This window comes from Schistocerca serialis, chromosome 4 (genome assembly GCF_023864345.2).
Source record: "Schistocerca serialis cubense isolate TAMUIC-IGC-003099 chromosome 4, iqSchSeri2.2, whole genome shotgun sequence".
Lineage (NCBI taxonomy): Eukaryota > Metazoa > Arthropoda > Insecta > Orthoptera > Acrididae > Schistocerca > Schistocerca serialis.
Window position 1 is genome coordinate 836,427,204 of NC_064641.1, and position 11,019 is coordinate 836,438,222.

An 11,019-nucleotide genomic window follows, 5' to 3' on the forward strand; every position below is an offset into this window, starting at 1 on the left:
TGCCTCGGGCATGGATGTGTGTGATGTCCTTAGGTTAGTTAGGTTTAACTAGTTCTAAGTTCTAGGGGACTAATGACCTCAGCAGTTGAGTCCCATAGTGCTCAGAGCCATTTTGAACCAATGACGCTACTGCTGAAATTCGAAGTAAAGTTGGTTCGCACTTGTTTTATTTTGAACGGCTCGAGAGGTAAGTCGTTCTTCTTCTTCTTCTTCTTCCAGATTTCCACTTTTAGGCTAAGATAAACCTCTTCCTCTTTCACCTCGTTCTCCTCAATCTACACATTGATCTTCTCCCCAAGGATTTATGTAAGGCTTGCTTTGGTCTTTAACATCAGCACAACACATTCCATTCAGTTTTATTCTGCGCAGCTTCCTCTGCTATAGATTTTACACATAAGTCTGCTCTTACGTAAATTTTCGTGGCGATTTCTTCTCTACTACAGCGTTTTACGGCTTTGAGAAATCTCGTTTCTGATGTTTCCAGATGTCTAAGACTTGGTGTTATAAGAGACTAATACTTGTCCTGTACAACAGAATGGTATTGCCATTACTTTATAAAATTTCATTAGGATCTCTTCGGTCACTTTCCTGTTAAGGTTTCTTACAGGTCTCCGGCGTATACTTTCATTGGAGTCTGTTTTACTGTTTCATCTCCCCATCTTCTTCATGGGTTATGTCGCAGCCAGGGTACTAGAAATGAGATACTGGCGCCGATGTTTTATCAATACACAGATTTTCGATTTCATTGATTCCCTTCCTAGGAGAGCCATTATTTTAGTTTTAGTCTTTGAAATCTTTAATTTATATGCATAGTTGAAGAGATGTAGCGTATACGGAGCCCTACGCAATTTGTCTTTATTAGCTTTCACTTGATTGTTAGCATGGAATAAGGTGTTCATACAGAGTTAGGTCCCTAATTTGATTCTCGACAGAACAGTCTCGTCTTTTCAGATCCTCATCATGTAGTCAACGTAGATATTAAATAGCAAATGTGACCTTCTGTATTTTTGAATGATTCTATAATTTGTGTCTATATATGACGATAACTGCTTTTGAGTTTCTATGATGATTCTGGTATTGGTAGTAAATTTATCATCGTGAAATTGTTTTATTTATTTTTATGTGTTAGTTATTATGATTTATTTATAAGGTTAAAAACCTGACAGAGTTGATAATACATATGCAGATAGTATGTAATGTATTTGAAATAATTCTATGTCAGTTTTTCAACAGTTTTCAATACATACTCGTAAAGCCCATCATTTAGTTCGAGCCTTTTTTGTATTCTCAAAAGAACATGGCTGGTTGCTTATCTCTGCGTTTCTTTATGACAACAGCGCACGAGATGTGATCTGGCAGCTTATTTCGTGAGTCCATGTTTCTCGTGTTTTATTCATTCTTCATTTCACCTTACCAACACAACCCAGTGTCAGAGCTACATTTCACGGTGGATAGGTAATGAAATTTCCAGGATCTGTCCAAGTATTACAGAAAAGACGTCTACAATAGAACGGGGAGGACCGCTATGATGTTGACGGTACATGTGTTCAATAGGACCAACGGAACGACCTCTACTACTTCAGCTAACTTATTTTCGCATCGGAAAGCCAAATGAAAGTGGATGTGTCATGCCATTTCATCTTCAAGAAGAACAGGACCTGTAAATGTGTCATCAGTCATGGGCCACTACACACTGATTGCCATACAAATATGAAATTTTGTTAGGGCTGTACCATGTAGGTTGTACTGAGGTCATTATTTGCAACTGCGTTTGTTATACATACGTTGTGGTCTAGGAGTATCAGACGCCGTACCTCAGCGTGTTCCGTCAGAAATCGGGCTGCCTTCTGTAATAAAAGGAACTGAGTGAAGTATTCAACAATAAACTAGAAGGGGTGTCATGTGACGTCCACCCAGATCAAATGACGAGAACAATGACGGACAAAATGAGGAAAAGGGGGGTTGCGTCTTTGACTAGTATTCAAAACGTCTTCGGTCCTGAGTTCGACCGCTGCACTGCTTAACTTTTGTATACAAATCATCAGCAATTTCAGCCGAAGACTTCTGACACAAGAAGTCACCCACATTCTGCCAACGGCATTATCAAAGAAGGCGGAGTAACTGACAGATGTCCAGCGTACTCTCTTGCCCATAAAGGTGGAGGAATCAGCAACGATTAACGGAATGACGTTGCAGAAGGCAATGGGAACCACTGCATTAAAAACACATGATGTGTATCCACAGGACATGTGAGCTGTAATTGAAAAAGTGTCATGATGATCTCTCCATAGGCAAAACTTTCAGGACTAGTCCCCCATTCGGATTTCTAGGACTGGACTGCCAAGGGAGAGATGATCGTGAGAAAAAGGTTAAATAACCAAGAAATGGATGGCGTTCTACTAATCTGGGCGTAGAACGTCTGAAGTTTGAACGTGGTAGGGAAGCTAGAACATCTGAAAAGGGAAACGCTTAAGTTAAAGCTAGAGATAGTGGGGGTCAGTGAAATTAAATGAAAAGTAGACAAGGATTACCAATCAGATGAGTATAGGATAATATCAGCAGCAGCATAAAATTGTATGGCGGGTGTAGTATTCGCTTTGCATAGGAGGATATGGCAGAGAGTGATTTACTGTGAACAAATCAGTGATAGTGTTGTTCGCATCAGAATCGACAACAGACCAACATCGGCAACGATAGTTTTGGTATACATTCTTTCTTCGCAAGCAGAAGATGAAGAGACAGAAAACGTATCGAAGGATATTGAAGGGTAATTCAGTGTGTAAAGGGAGATGAAAATGTAATGGTCTTGGGGCATTGGAATGCGGTTGTAGGGGAATGAGTAGCATTCTTGGGTTACGAGAGAATATGGGACTCGTAATAGGAATGAGAGAGAATAAAGACTGATTGAGTTCTACAAGTAGTGGCGAATATTCTGCTCATGATTCACGAGAGGAGGAGCTATACTTGGAAAAGGCTGCGAAATTCCGAAAGATTTCAGTTAGATTACATCATGGTCAGGTAGAGATTCCGAAATCAGATATTGGATTATAAGGCTTACCCGAGAGCCTATATAGACTCAGATCACAATTTAGTAATGGTGAAGAGTAGGTTGCAGTTTAACAGACTAATCAGGAAGAAACGATGTGCAAAGAAATGGCATACGGAAATGCCAAGAAATGAAGAGCTACGCTTTATGTTCTTTGAGGCTATAGATACTGCGATAGGCTCAGTAGGCAGTTTAGTTGAAGAGGAATGGAGATCACTAAAAAGGGCAGTCACAGAGGCTGGAAAGAAAACATAGGTATAAGGAAGGTAACAGCATAGAAACCACGGTAACAGAAGAATTATTTCAGCTGATCGACGAAAGAAGGATGTACAAAAACGCTCACGGAAATTCGGCAGTACAGAAATACAAGTCACTTGGGAATAAGATAAACATGAAGTGCAGGGAAATTAAGGCGAATTAGCTGCATAACAAATGTGAACAAACAGAGAAAGAAATGATTGTCGGAAGGATTGACTCAGCGTTTAGAAAAGTCAAAACAACCTTTGGTGAACTTAAAAGCAAGGATGGTGTCATTAAGAGCGTAATGGGAATACCAGGAATACCACTATCAAATTCAGAGGAGAGAGTGGACGGATGAAAAGCGTACAAGAGGGCCTCTACGAGGGGTAGGATTTGTCTGATGACATGATAGGACAAGAAACAGGACAGGCAAGAGATGAGGATCTTGCGTTAGAATCAGAAATTTAAAAGAGCTTTGGAAGACTTAAGATCAAACAAGGCAGAAGGGATAGACAACACCCCATCAGAATTTCTAAAATCACTGGGGGAAGTGGCAACAAGACGACTGTTGAAGCTGAGTGTAGAATATATGAGACTGGCGATATACCATCAGACTTTCGGGAAAACATCTTCCACACAATCTCCAAGATTTCAAGAACCGAAAAATGCGAGAATTATCGCACAATCAACTTAACACCTCATGCATACAAGTTGCAAGGTTCGAGAGCGGAATTAAATGGTTCAAATGGCTCTGAGCACTATGGGACTCAACTGCTGAGGTCATTAGTCCCCTAGAACTTAGAACTAGTTAAACCTAACTAACCTTCGGACATCACAAACATCCATGCCCGAGGCAGGATTCGAACCTGCGACCGTAGCGGTCTTGCTGTTCCAGACTGCAGCGCCTTTAACCGCACGGCCACTTCGGCCGGCGCGGAATTAAAACTCAAGATGTAAGGATATCAGTGATAAGATTCGCTGATGACATTGCTGTCCTCAGCGAAAGTGAAGATGAATAACAGGATCTGTTGACTGAAATCAACAGTCTAATGAGTACAGCATATGGTTTGGGAGTAAATCGAAGAAAGGCGAAAGTAATGAGAAGTAGCAGAAATGAGAACAGTGAGAAACTTAACAGAGAATTTGGTGATCAGGAAGCAGATGAAGTTGAGGAATTATGCAACCTAGGCAGCAAAGTAACCCATGATGGACCCAGCAAGGAGGACATAAAACGCAGACTAGCACTGGAAAAATGGCCTTTTCTGGTCAAGCGAAATCTACTAGTATCAAAAACAGGCCTTAATTTGAGGAAGAATTTTGTGAGAATGTACATTTTGAGCACAGCATTGTATGATAACGAAACATGGACTGTGGAAAAACCGGAATAGAAGAGAATCGAAGCGTCTGAGATGTAGTGCTACAGAAGAATGATGAAAGATACGACTCATAAAGTGTGAAATGAGGAGGTTCTCCATATATTCGGTGAGGAAAGGAATATATAGAAAACACTGACGAGAAGAAGGGACAGGATGATAGGACTGTTCAAACAACTGTTGTTTGAACAGTCAATTCGCCGGGAAAATTTTAAAATTCACAGGATGATAGGACATCTGTTAAGATATCAGGAGTAACTCCCATGGTACCAGTGGCTGCTGTAGAGGGTGAGAATTGTAAAGGAATGCAGAGATTGCAGTATATTCAACAAATAATTGAGGACGTAAAAATAATACCTTATTCATTTCATTCGGTGTAACGTGACTTCATCAATAAACAGTGCTAACAGAAGTACATCAGCCTCCGAGAATATTCAAGTTGTTGAAGTGCCACTGCACACACTTAATGTGAAATGGGTGCTAGCTTTCTGCAAGTCACGTTCACGTTAACTCATGTAGCGGAACTCTGTGATGTGCGGGATATCGTGCGTGCTAGGCGTTGCTTGTTTAGTGACGGATTACTGTTTATTTACTTTTTGTTGAGCTTCACGTTCACGTGAGAAGCGGGCAATGGATGCAGACTACTTTCTCATAGTGTGTTAACAAACTTTCGAAAGAAAGGAAAACCACTTGGAATTCGGCGTAACGGAAAATATCGACGGAATTCAACAGAAGCAGCGAAGTTTCCGTGTAAGAAGCCGCAAACATACAAAATATTTCACAAATGATTTCTTATTCACTAACGACTGTACTATTTAATATTCGTTATAATGTCCACTATAGAAATTTCGACCAAAGGTCATTTTCGAGTGGTTACAGGTATTGAAAACACAGCAGTAGTCAGCGTTAATTAAAAGAACCGACGTTGGTATATGCTGTGTCGGTGAGTGTAGTTTATAGAGGCCATAATTACGCCCTTCACGCCAGCATCCTCCCTGACCCGCCTTCTGTCTCGGTTATTACTCACTAAGATTCGTCCTTCATTGCTCTTCGATTTTTTTAAACATTGGCAGTCCGCGTCTCATTGCGATGTATCAAGGTTGCTGATACACACTGGCTGCAAATAATCTTTTCTGGACAAATCTGAAAAAAAGGTTTCTCTAGTTCACCAAGAGCAAACAGGGGAATTTTTTCTCTTATTTTCATTTGACTTCTTGTCAATACAGTCATTGGCAACAACCTTAAACATGAAAGCTCTGCAACTAATTTCATGGCTTCATTATCAGTTTGCATTATTTTCTTTTCGATTGGTTGACTGTAAGTTACTTAGGGTTACTACACTACTAGTCATTAAAATTGCTACACCACGAAGATGACGTGCTACAGACGCGAAATTTAACCGACAGGAAGAACATGCAGAGCATTCACACAAGGTTGGCGCCGGTGGCGACACCTACAACGGCTGACACGAGGAAAGTTTCCAACCGATTTCTCATACACAAACAGCAGTTGATCGGCGTTGTCTAGTGAAACGTTGTTGTGATGCCTCGTGTAAGGAGGAGAAATGCGTACCATCACGTTTCCGACTTTGATAAAGGTCGGAGTGTAGCCCATCGCGATTGCGGTTTATCGTATCGCGACATTGCTGCTCGCGTTGGTCGAGATCCAGAATATGGAATCGGTGGGTTCAGGAGGATAATACGGAACGCCGTGCTGGATCCAAACGACCTCGTATCACTAGCAGTCGAGATAACAGGAATCTTATCCTCATGGCTGTAGCGGATTGTGCAGCCACGTCTCGATCCCTGAGTCAACAGATGGGGACGTTTGCAAGACAACAACCATCTGCACGAACAGTTCGACGACGTTTGCAGCAGCATGGACTATCACCTCGGAGACCATGGCTGCAGTTACCCTTGACACTGCATCACAGACAGGAGCGCCTGCGATGGTGTACTCAGCGACGAACCTGGGTGCACGAACGGCAAAACGTCATTTTTTCGGATGAATCGAGGTTCTGTTTACAGCATCATGGTGGTCGCATCCGTGTTTGGCGACATCGCGGTGAACGCACATTGGAAGCGTGTATTCGTCATCGCCATACTGGCGTATCATCCGGCGTGATGGTATGGGGTGCCATTGGTTACACGTCTCGGTCACCTCTTGTTCACACTGACGGAACTATGAACATTGACTGTTACATTTCAGATGTGTTATGACCCTTGGCTCTACCCTTCATTAGATCCCTGCGAAACACTACATTTCAGCAGGATAACGCACGCCCTCATGTTGCAGGTCCTGTACGGGCCTTTCTGGATACAGAAAATGTTCGACTGCTGCCCTGGCTAGCACATTCTCCAGATCTCTCACCATTTGAAAACGTCTGGTCAATGGTGGCCGAGCAACTGGTCGTCACAATACGCCAGTCACTACTCTTGATCAACTGTGGTATCGTGTTGAAGCTGCATGGCCAGCTGTACCTGTACACGCCATCCAAGCTCTGTTTGACTCAATGTCCAGGTGTATCAAGGCCGTTATTACGGCCAGAGGTAGTAGTTCTGGTTACTGATTTCTCAGGATATATGCACCCAAATTGCGTGAAAATGTAATCACCTGTCAGTTCTAGTATAATATATTTGTCCAACGAATACCCGTTCATCATCTGCATTTCTTCTTGGTGTAGCAATTTTAATGTATAATTCATTTTCATTAATGGCGTCCATTCATTGCCGAATTTACTTGTCCTAGGCAAAGAATACAATCTCGTCATTACAACAAGGTGGTTCAGGTATGTCCAGGTAACATGTATTCTTTTTGCATCTCCTAGTTTACACTTCTGAAAATTTCATGTAGTACTGCGGAGAAGAGTTTAGATGATCTAGAATATCCATGCCGATCTGGAATAAACACGCCTGAACCCCCTTTCAAATCCGAACTTCCCACCACCTTGATGAACTCAAATGAAAGCTGTAGCAATGACGTGTGTATTGCTTCTTACAGTAACCTGGGTGGAACAGTGCCTATTTCTCTAGGGCTCTTAGTACAAGTGCAACTTTGTCATAATATATGAATCGCAGGAAATGTGCTGACAGTCACTCATTGGCCCGGTCTGTACATTCGTTAGCAACTTGCAAGTGGCCTTTTGTGCTATATCCGCATGTAATACCAACCTCTTTGTTTGCCTATAAAACTGCGTTTTTTTCATTGAAGCTGATAATAATTTTGGTAAATATCTTCTAAGAGGAGACTTCAAAAAGTAAGTTACTCATGTCATTCTGCAACAAATGTGGCGCATTGCCAGAAGAAAGTAACGTGCTCCGTATTTCATTCAGACGCCGTTTTCCTGTGTTAGCATAACAAGTGCATCACAATGAGCGACTGAAATGGTGCGACAAATGGAAACGTACTCCAAGAATGAAGTACGCCGAAGAGTAGATTCTTGTGGACAAAACGTCTAAACAGCACACAGATTCACAGTAAAATTCTTGTAGAATATGAATCAAATGCAATACCTGGTCCAGTCGTAGTAAGATGGCGCCAACCATTTGACCAAGGCTGCACAGATGTGGGTGGTAGTGATCGCGATGTCAAGATCTGGCACCATGTGACGTCCATCTTTTCGGCTAGCTGAAAGAATATCTGTGGGGAAAGTATTTTGCAACGATGAGGACATTCACACAGAGGTTTTGAAGTGGCTCCGTGGCCAAAGAGCGGATTTCTTTCGTCAGGAATGAATGACTAATAGAACGTTCAGACCGTTACTTACAGCGACTTGGTGATTGTGTTTAAAAATAGTGTCCTGCATCTGTGTCACTTTGATGTGTAGTGCACCATTTAGTAAAATTTACTTGGCTTGCCATAATAATGTGGAACTTACTTCTTTAAGTCCTTTCATTCGTTAATCAAGGATAGGAGAATGGTAGGTGATTAGTGTCGTATGTCTCGCCTACCTCCGTTATTCTACTTGACAATAAGGGAGACCCTGTACACATACCGTTTTCTAAAATTTTAAAATACTGTGAAGCTTTTCTGATGGAATAAACTGAAAACAGGAACCAAGATCCGTAACTTTAATTCACTGATAGTACACTTACCGCCTAGATTCCCTGGCCTAAACTGATTGGTGTTGTTTCCAGCAGCGGAGCTGCACTAATCTGGTTAAGAGCTGTGAATAATAGACTGCCTATATGAGCGGTTGTTGGTGGACGAACATTCATTCAGTGAAGCCACAAACAGACAGTCACCAAAGTAAAAGCCAAATGGTCGTAAACAAGATTGGGATTCCAAGAGAAAAGTCCTTAGGGTAAACTGAGGAGAGATCTTGAATATGTGCCTTCCACGAGATCTTCCCACCTATCCACAGACCCCAATCGTCCTACCATTTCAGAGAAACCACAAGAAGAATCGGCACTGAGAGACTGTAGGAGAATACACGATGAATTAGACAGAACTTCTGTTTGTTGCGAAGAATGGCAGTTTGCTGTAAATGAGAAGAAAAAGTAAGTTAATGCAGATGAATACAAAAAAACAATGCTGTATTTTTCGAATTCGGTATTAGTTGTTTGCGCTTGACACAGTCACGACGATTAACTATTTAGGCGTAACGTTGGAAACTGACGTGAAATGGAACTTGAACATACGGTCGGTTGCAGGGAAGGTGAATGGTGGACCTTGGCTCATTGGGCGAATTTTAGGAAATCTATAAAGGAGACTATGTATAAGACAATTGTGCGACCTTCGTTTGAGTGGTGCTAGTGTGTTTGGTATCCCTACCATGTCGTATTAAAACAAGACAATGGAACAATAAAGATATGCGCAGTTCGATTTCGTATCGGTAGGTTTGATCAACAAGTGAGTATTATAGAAATGCTCCGTGAACTCATTTATCCCTGGAGGGAAGAAGAATTTCTTTTCGCGAGACGCTGTTGAAAAAAATGAGAGAACAGGCATTCCCGACTCACTGCAGAACGATTTTACTGCCACCAACGTACATTTCGCTCAAGGACCGCGATGACAAGATAAAAGAAATTAGGACTTGTGCGGAGGCATATAGAAAGCCGGTTTTCTTCACTCCATTTGCGATTGGAATAGCACTCACACACAAGTGGCCCATCGGGACCATCCGACCGCCGTGTCATCCTTAGTTGAGGATGCGGATAGGAAGGGCGTGTGGTCAGCACACCGCTCTCCCGGTCGTTACGATGGTTTTCTTTGACCGGAGCCGCTACTATTCGGTCGAGTAGCTCCTCAATTGGCATCACGAGGCTGAGTGCACCCCGAAAAATTGCAACAGCACATGGCGGCCCGGATGGTCACCCATCCAAGTGCCGGCCACGCCCGACAGCGCTTAACTTCGCTGATCTGACGGGAACCGGTGTATCCACTGCGGCAAGGCCGTTGCCGCGAGTGGAATAGGAAAGGAATTAATTAGTTGAGGAACGGAGTATCGTCGTTCCTGCATCGTACGATGGCTTGAGGAGAATGTATGCACATGTAGATGTAGATGTGCACCAAAATGACTGTTAGCCGTGAGCTTCTCTCTACAATGTGATCTGCTAGAGTATTCAGTTCGTGACATGAATTTGTGTCAATTGTACAAGCGTCATCCGCAATCGAAACGACATTGGAGCCATGTACTATAGTGAAAATAAAGTCATACAGCCCAAAATTATATTACTCCAGTCGGATGTCATGTCATTATACGTCAGTATAAAGAAACTTTCTGACTCATACTATTCAGTTAAGTCTAGAAGCAAGCAAATAATATTACCTTAATTACATAATACGCTACAAAATTTGACAATATACGCCCAAAATGTATTTTCGAGAGGGCCGCATTTGTTTTGATCAATAACTTTTACTGGCCCGGAATGAAAAGAATAACTCTTTTGGAGTCGGCTATGGGGTGCATAAAACTTGGAAACACTCTCATACAGAGACACATATGCTACTATAATTATCATAAATTACATGAAACGGAAGCATAATAATCTCCTCAACAAGTCAAAAGCCGATTTCCTTCATCTCCCTAGTGAAACATCACTAATGACGTAAGTTTCGATGGGACACCAATCCTCGAGCTTCGTTTCTTGACCTAAACGAATCTCTGTGTTTTGCTAGGACTGATAAATTTCTGACAATAATTGACTTTAATACTGTAGTCTGTGGTGTACACTGTACCATATGCAAAAGTGCTTAAAAGTAACATGTCTTACATATATGATATCGATGTCATTTGCATAAAATGGATCAGTACTGACGGTAACGTTGCAAGTCAATGATATGGTTTGTCTGACTAAAATACTACACGCACATAGCTTCCACGTGCTCGAGGAGGTAAAACTGGACGGTACTCGTTTG

General features: G+C 42.0%; 1 pseudogene; it reads right to left on the bottom strand.

Moving 5' to 3' along the window:
* Positions 1 to 9,943: 9,943 nt before the first annotated feature.
* LOC126476193 (5S ribosomal RNA) lies at positions 9,944 to 10,061 on the bottom strand (annotated as a pseudogene).
* Between the last annotated feature and the right edge of the window lie 958 nt (positions 10,062 to 11,019).